Here is an 8,790-nt window from a genome sequence, read left to right as displayed (position 1 = left end):
GCCACAGCCCCCAGCCACCCAAGCTCCCAGTGGAGGCTGGCTGGAAGCAGGTATCTAGGATTTATTTATCTTCTATAATTGAAACTTTATTGCCTTTTGCGGAAGTCACAGCTGGCCAGAGCAGGCAGGAAGCTTGGCTTCCTCCATCACTGGGGCAACCAAGCCTCCTGCTTGCTCCAGCTCTGTGGCTGCCGGCCGCCATCTTGGTTGGGTTAATTTGCATATAGTCACTCTGATTGGCTTGTTGGCATGGCTTGGGTGTAGCAAAGGTACGTTCAATTAGCATCTTTGTATTTTATTAGTTTAGATAGGTACTTGTTTGTAGCCATTTCTATTCTTTATACCCATGTTCCTTCTTTCCTTTCTATTTCTTCTTTTTAAAATAGTCCCTTTAGCATTTATTGCATTGCTGGCTTGGTAGTCATAAACTCCCTTAGCCTTTTTTTTTCCTATGAAGCTCTTGATTTCCCCTTTAATTTTTTATGATGGTCTTGCTGAAGAGAGTATTCTTGGATTCAGTCCCTTGCTTTGTATCACTTTGTATACTTCATTCCATTCCTTCTGGACTGATGTGGTTTGTTGAGAAATCATTTAATAATCTAATGGGAGCTCCTTTGTAGGTAACTATTTGTCTCTTTCTTCAGCCTTTAAGATTTTCTCTTTGTAGATAATGTTGCCATTATAATTACCACATGTCTTGGTGTGGGCCTTTTTGGGTTCATCTTGCTTGTCACTCTCTGTGCTTGTGTGAGTTTTTTCTTCCCCAAATTAGAGAAGTTTTCTGCCATTATTTCTTCAAATAGGTTATCTAATCCTTGCTCCTCCTCTTGTTGTTCTGACACCCCTGTTATACATATTTTACTTCATTTCATGTTGTCCCAAAGCTCCCTTTGGCTCTCCTTCTTCTTTCTTATTTTTTTCTCCAATAGCTGTTCAGATTGGGTGTGTTTCTGTGCCTTATCTACTAACTCACTAATTCGGTCCTCTGCTTCTTCTAGGCCAGTGGTCAAGAAGTTGGTATTTTGTGGAAGAGCCACACTCAAGGGGCCAAAGATCTGCATGTGGCTCGTGAGCCGCAGTTTGCTGACCACTGTTCTAGGCTATTGTTGAAACCTTCCATCATGTTTTTTATTGTAGCTATATAATTTTTTATTTCCTCTTGATTCTTACATAAGTTGTTGATTTTCTCATCCATCCAGTTTATGAACTGTAAGACCCTTACTCTCAATTGCTTTTCTGACAACATGCCTCAGTTTCATTTAGCTCCTTTTCTGCCTATTCCCCCTTTTCTTTCCTTGGGGGATTGTTTTTCTTAGGTTTTAAAATATTTTTATAATAGTGACATAACAAAAATGTTTTATACATGAGAGATGGTGATAAGGAAACACCTTTCTTGGCTAAAATAAGTTTGGCTAGTTGAGCAATATACTCTGACTATGGAAAGTGTCTGTTGAAAAGACCACTCAGATCAAGAAAAACTAACTTTCTTGGTCTTCTATATTGTTGTACACTTGGTACTTAGCACAGTGTCTCTTCAAGTAATATGTGGAGTTTTGGAGTCAGTGTCTTTCTCTTCTTTTTTTAGTTAATGCAATATGCAAAGTAGTTAGGTCCAGGTGCCAGACTACTCTGTTTTAGTGCCACCTTCATTACTTCCTCCCCATGAAAACTTGGGTAGAGTACCTGAACTTCCTGTACTTCAGTTTACATAGTCCTAATAAAGAAAGAATAATAATGCCTAAAAAAAGGATTTCTGTGTGTCTTCTGTGAGTTAATACATATAAAGGACTTAGAACTTTTCTAAAACAGAGTAAATTTTTACTAAGTGTTCACTAATTTCCTGTTGCCTCCTGCAAACAGGAGGTTGTTATAAAATCAATATTAGAAATCATTCAGATAGGAAAAACATAGGAGACTTTCACATTTTGCTTCATGTTTCAGAAAACAGACATATATAATTATAATGTTAACTCCCAAGATTTTAGATCTACTTAATGAATTATTTTTAATCCATTTAGAAGGAAGAGTAATAATTCCCAGAGAAAACTCATTCACAGATAAGCATTTTTCCTTCTTAACAGAGATATTGCATAATAGAAATATTAGAATAGTAGAATATTTGAAACTAGAAGAGAGAATCAGAGACTTTGATTCAGAAAGTCAAATGAAACCTTAGCTGTAATCTCATAGAATTGTTTAATTTTAAAGGCAAGTAAACATAAAGATTTCACAAAACATAATACTTTCTTATATATAAAATAGATATTTTTTTACTAGAATTGGATTTGAAAATTATATTTCCTATTACTGACCTTCACTTGATTTTATAAATATATTAAATGAATTTTTTTTCTGTTGTATATTACAAATGCTATATATTCTTTGCAACTCATATTGAGAGGTATGGGTCTATTTCAACATCCTTTGAATTTGGACTTGAATCATGACCTGTTTTATCAATAGAATATGGCAGAAGTTATACCGTGTAACTTCTAAACCTAGGTCTAGAACTTTCAAAGAAGCTCTTCTGGAATTCTGTTATCATGTGAAGAATCCCAGACTTGCCTGTTAGAGAGCTCACATGAAGTAAGAATCAAAGTGCCCTGCTCATCTGCCAAACTTCATACGTGTGTGAGCCTTTCTTGGCATTATGCCCCAGCCAAGCTGACAGCTAACTGTATCCTAATAAATGATCCCAGGCAAATCCCAAAGTAGCAACATTTACTGAGCTCAGCCCAAATTGCTGATCTGAAGGATAATGAGCAAATTATACGTTGCTGTTTTAAACCCTGAGTTTTAGGCAGCCCGATAGGAAGACAAAGAAACATGCCCCAGATAAAGAAGTAAAAATTTCCAGGAAAAAACATAGATGGAATGGAGGAAAGCAACTTACTAGGTACAGAGTTCAAAGGAATGGTAATAAAGTTGCTCAAGGAACTTAGGAGAAGAATAGAGGAACTCAATTAGAACTTCAACAAAAAGATAGTAAGCATAAAAAAGGACATAAAAGCCATAAAATATAGGAGAACCAAAATGGCAGCACAGATAACCACCAATACTCACTGCCTCACACAACCACATTAAAATTACAACTAAAATACAGAACAACCATCATTTACAACTGTCTGAAATCTGGTTAAATGGAAATCCTACAACTAGTGAAGTAAAGAAGAAAGTACATTGAGACTTGTAGGATGGGCACAGGCACGGACAGGCTGTTCTGATACCCATGTGTGGTGTTTTTGTAATATCTCCACTATGCAGGCCTCCTATGAGATGCCAGGTGTCCCAGCCGCACACCAGTCCTAACTCAGGATTCCAGAGCTGTGAAGAGAAGTCCCATATCTTTGGACGGTAAAAAACAGTAAGGATTGTGGCTGACTAACTCAGAGGCTGCAGTCCCAAGCAGTTCCTCTTAAAGGGCCAGAACATGAACTTACGTAGTCTTTCTCACTTTGAGCTCCAGTCCTAGATGGTAGCATTTGGGGAATCAGGGACTAGATTGTCTGCCATCAGGGTAAGAATTTATGGTGGCTTTTTCTCAGAAGGATGTGCTCAGCGGGGTCATTGTTCCTGTGCTGGGACAGTCCCCCCTTCCTCCTTTCCCAGAGTTGACTGACTGGCAGCCACATCTGAGTTTCCATCAGTGTGGCTAAAATTATTCGCTCTGCCTGGTTGATTCCATGAGACCCTGCCCAATCCAAGTTGCAGCCCCACAAGCTGTTTGCTGTGGCTTTTCCATATGAATGGCCTGTCCTGGCTCAGGCTCCAGACTTTTCTAAAATCTCTCAAACAAGCAACTGTCATTAGTGTGCCACATACCTACCAATAAGAGGCCCAAGACCTGACACTAGCATCATCCTGCCTTTCTTCACAGCTTGACTTCATCTGGGCAGTTCCAAGTCCAATACAAGTAGCAGTCATCAACAAATCACCCTGTAGCTCCTGCCTGGTGGCCACAGGAAGTGGCTGACTTTGTACTTCCCAGGAGGCCCCAGAGCTAGTGCACCTGAAGGACAGCTTTAGACCACACCAAACTCTACACATCCACAAGGAACACACTCAAGGAACAGACTCAGTGAACACCAAAGCACCACTGTGAAGCAAGTCCTGCTCCAAAGTGGTGCACCTGAAGGACAGCTTTAGTGCACCTGAAGGACAGCTTTAGACCACACCAAACTCTACACATCCACAAGGAACATACTCAAGGAACAGACTCAGTGAGCACCAAAGCACCACTGAAGCAAGTCCTGCTCTAAAGTGGTGTCCACTGCATAGCAGCTCTTCCACTGTAGTTGTAGCTAACCTGGAGGTCAGCTCCTCCCAGTGACACCAATAGCAATTAAGGCTCAACTGCAACAAGACTTTGCACATAACCCACACAGGGGCACATCTAGAGTGGCCTTCTCAGGTGACTGGGGAGGCTGAGCCACTGGGCCCTACAGGACACCTACTATACAACGCCACTCTACCAATCCAAGAGACATAGAAGCTCTACCTAATACATAGAAACAAACATAGAGAAGAAGCCAAAATGCGGAGACAAAGAAACATATCATAAATAAAAGGACAGAAGAAATCTCCAGAAAATAAATGATATGAAATGAAAACAAACAAACTACTGGATACAGGGTTCAAAACAGTGATTATAAGGTTGATCAAGGATATTAATGAGAACTTCAAGGGACTAAATATGAGATACAAGGAACTTAGTGAGACTTTCAAGGACTTGAAAAAGGACCAGTCAGAAATTAAGATATACTAACTGAAATAGAGAATAATTTACAGGGATTAAACAGTGGAGTAGAAGATTCTGAGAATCAAATCAACGATTTGGAATATAAGGAAGAAAAAGCACCCGACCAGAAGAGCAAAAAGAAAAAAGAATCCAAAAATGTGAATATAGTTTAAGGAACTTCTAGGACAACTTCAAGAATACCAACAGTCACATTATGGAGGTGCCAGAAGGAGAAGAGAGTGAGCAAGATACTGAAAACCTATTTGAAGAAATAATGACTGAAAACTTCCCCTACCTGGTCAAAGAAATGGACTTAAAAGTCCAGGAAGCACAGAAAGTCCCAAACAAGAGATACCCAAAGAGGTCCATAGCAAGACACATCATAACTAAAATGCCCTGAGTTAAAGTCAAAGAGATAACCTTAAAAGCAGCAAAAGTAATGCAGATAATTACCTACAAGGTAGTGCCCATATGACTATTGGCTGATTTCTCAACAGAACCTTTGCAGACCAGAAGGGAGTGGCAAGAAATACTCAGAGTGATGAATAGCAAGGACCTACAACCAAGATTACTCTACCCAGCAAAGCTCTCATTTAGAACGGAAGGTCAGATAAAGAGCTTCACAGACAAGAAAAACCTAAAAGAGTTTACCACCACCAGACCACTATTACATGAAATGTTGAAGGGTATTCTTTAAAGAGAAGAAGAGGAAGAGGAGGAGGAAGAAGAAGATAACAAAGAAGAAGAAGAAGAAGAAGAAGAAGAAGAAGAAGAAGAAGAAGAAGAAGAAGAAGAAGAAGAAGAAGAAGAAGAAGAAGAAGAAGAAGAAGAAGAAGAAGAAGAAGAAGAAGAAGAAGAAGAAGAAGAAGAAGAAGAAGAAGAAGAAGAAGAAGAAGAAGAAGAAGAAGAAGAAGAAGAAGAAGAAGAAGAAGAAGAAGAAGAAGAAGAAGAAGAAGAAGAAGAAGAAGAAGAAGAAGAAGAAGAAGAAGAAGAAGAAGAAGAAGAAGAAGAAGAAGAAGAAGAAGAAGAAGAAGAAGAAGAAGAAGAAGAAGAAGAAGAAGAAGAAGAAGAAGAAGAAGAAGAAGAAGAAGAAGAAGAAGAAGAAGAAGAAGAAGAAGAAGAAGAAGAAGAAGAAGAAGAAGAAGAAGAAGAAGAAGAAGAAGAAGAAGAAGAAGAAGGAGAAGAAGAAGAAAGAGAAGAAGAAGAAGAAGAAATAAATATATGAACAATAGTATGGAAATAAGTACATATCTATCAACAATTGAATCTAAACAGTAAAATAAATGAACAAGGAATCTAATGAACAAAATAAACTTATGAATTAAATGGAACCAGAGGCATGGAAACATGAACAGGCTGAGGAGAAGAAGAAGAAAGAGAAGAAGAAGAAGAAGAAATAAATATATGAACAGTAGTATGGCAATAAGTACATATCTATCAACAATTGAATCTAAAAAGTAAAATAAATGAACAAGGAATCTAATGAACAAAATAAACTTATGAATTAAATGGAACCAGAGGCATGGAAACATGGAACAGGCTGATGAACCTCAGAGGCAACAGAGGGAGGTGGGAAGAGTTGAACCAAAGATCTTATATGCATATATGCATTACCTATGGACACAGACAATAGGGTGGTGAAGGTCTGTGGTAGAGAAGGAACCAGATAGGAGGCAATGGGGGAAAAAAAGGGGACATCTCTAAAACTCTCAACAATAAAGATTTTAAAATATAAACAAAAACAAAAAAATAACCAGTAATAAAACCAACCCAAAAACAGTTAATTTTTTAACTGAAGATTACACTAGAGCAATGGTCGGCAAACTCATTATTCAACAGAGCCAAATATCAACAGTACAACAATTGAAATTTCTTTTGAGAGCCAAATTTTTAAAACTTAAACTATATAGGTAGGTACATTGTTATTAACTTAATTAGGGTACTCCTAAGGCTTAGGAAGAGCCACACTCAAGGGACCAAAGAGCCGAATGTGGCTAGCGAGCCGCAGTTTGCCGACCATGGCACTAGAGGAAATCAGTTACTGTTAAGTACAAGTTTCACAAAATTAGTAATTTTTCTATATTTTTAATAATTACTTCTAAAATAATCTGCTTAACTTTAACATATTGTTGACTATTTTTTGAAATCAAGGAAAATTCTGATTTCCTTAATTTTTTAAGGCAGGAACAGGTGGAGATAATACACAAAATATTGGTCATCTTAAAGCAGCATGTAGGCCAGCATTATCTAGAAGAGCTACATGAAAATATTGTAAACCTTTCCTAGAGTCTGGCCCTATCCTTGTTATATCAGTTCATACTCTAATCCCAGTAACATTAGCATGTGGAAGGGCTCATTTTTATTGATAAAAGGAATTCATTGTTTATCCTGACAACTAATCTCCTAGGATACTAAATTTTCCTGATTTTTGTCATCTATTGCAAGTTGTTAATTTTTCTCTTCTGAGTTCCTTATATCCATTGAATTTAGCCCATATTTTGTGCACTCCCCAGGAATCAGCATATCACTTGATTAGAAAAGTAAATAATATTATGAACATAATATTTTACTTATGTGCTTCTGCATTAGGAGGGTGAGAAGAGGTTAAAGACAGATAGGACTTCTAGATTTCTGTCTTCCATGCAATGTTGTCTCTAGCTTTATAATTTATAGAAAGAGCTCTGTTCTTCACCTATTTCCAAGATAGAATTATTGGTTACTTTACTGAACACTTAAAAATCTTATTGTGAGGAGCAATGTTCCTCCCACAATTGAGTATAGCATCTTCTTTTCTGAAAATATTTTTTCATACTCTTTTCAAAGTGCTGGATTCTATATAAAGATTGTTTTTAAAAGAATATAGTATTCATTGAAAGAAAATTGATCAACTGATTCTTCTTAATATAAAAATAAAAAAATATTTTTTATAATCATTTTTATTTGATAGTAAGAGGAACACCTATTTCTTTATGACAGAACTAGAGGCCTGGAGTACGAAATCTGTGCAAGGGTACCCCGTCAAGCCCTGCCAGATGGGGTGCATGGCCTGAGGTGCCCCTTCAAGCCCTGCTGGGTGGGGGTGTGGCCTGAGGTTCCCCATCAAGCCCTGCTGGGCAGGAGGAACGGCCTGAAATCCCCTGGTCCAGTGCCAGGGCAGGGTGTGTGGCCTGAGGTCCCCGTCAAGCCCCGCTAGGCTGAGGGCACGGCCTGAGGTTGCCTGTCAAGCCCTACCGGGTGGGTGGCACATCCTCAGGTCCCCCGACCTGGCCCGGTGCCACGCAGTCTCAGGTCCCTGCTGATCTTCCTTATGGCTCATTATAGGAACCCTGCCTCCGCTGTGGGGACAGCCATGTTGTGTTACAGGAACCCTGCCTCCATTGTGGGCATAGCCATCTTGTTGTGGCTTGATGGAGTGAGGATAAATTTGCATATTACCTCTTTATTATATAGGATTACTTACATTATGAATACCAGTGATTTTTAAATATAATGAATTAACATTTAACTTTCAGATTATCAATTGTACTGGTATTTAAAAATCTCATTAAAATTAATAAAACAATTGTTCTATAATTCTTTAATTTATTTCTTTTAAAATGATCTCTTTACTTTTAAAACATTACTGACATTTTCACCTGTGGGGGGAAAAATCATTCCATTGGTTATCTTTATAGTCTAAAGAAATGCTCAGAACTTTCCCTAGTACATAAAAGGCACACAGAAATATTTATTGATTAAAGTAAAAACAGGCATAAATTTTTGGTAGAGCTTGTTATGGACTAAAGTGTGTACCCCTCTCAAATTTACATATTGAAGCCTTAACTCCCAATGTGTCTATAGTTGGAGATAAGACCTTTAACAAGATATTTACAAACAAATTAGGTTATGAAGGTGGACTCTAATCCCAGAAGACTTGTATCCTTGTAAGAAGAAGAAGAGACATAAGGCATCTTTTTCTTACCAGGGGCATACAGAGGAAAGGTCATGAAAGGACAAAGGGTAAAGGTTGTTCTCTACAATCAGCAAGGAGGCCTCACCAGAAACCAACTCTG

This window comes from Myotis brandtii, unplaced genomic scaffold, assembly GCF_000412655.1.
Source record: "Myotis brandtii unplaced genomic scaffold, ASM41265v1 scaffold4061, whole genome shotgun sequence".
NCBI lineage: Eukaryota > Metazoa > Chordata > Mammalia > Chiroptera > Vespertilionidae > Myotis > Myotis brandtii.
The sequence above is the reverse complement of the archived record's forward strand: the minus strand, read 5'-3'. Positions refer to the sequence as shown.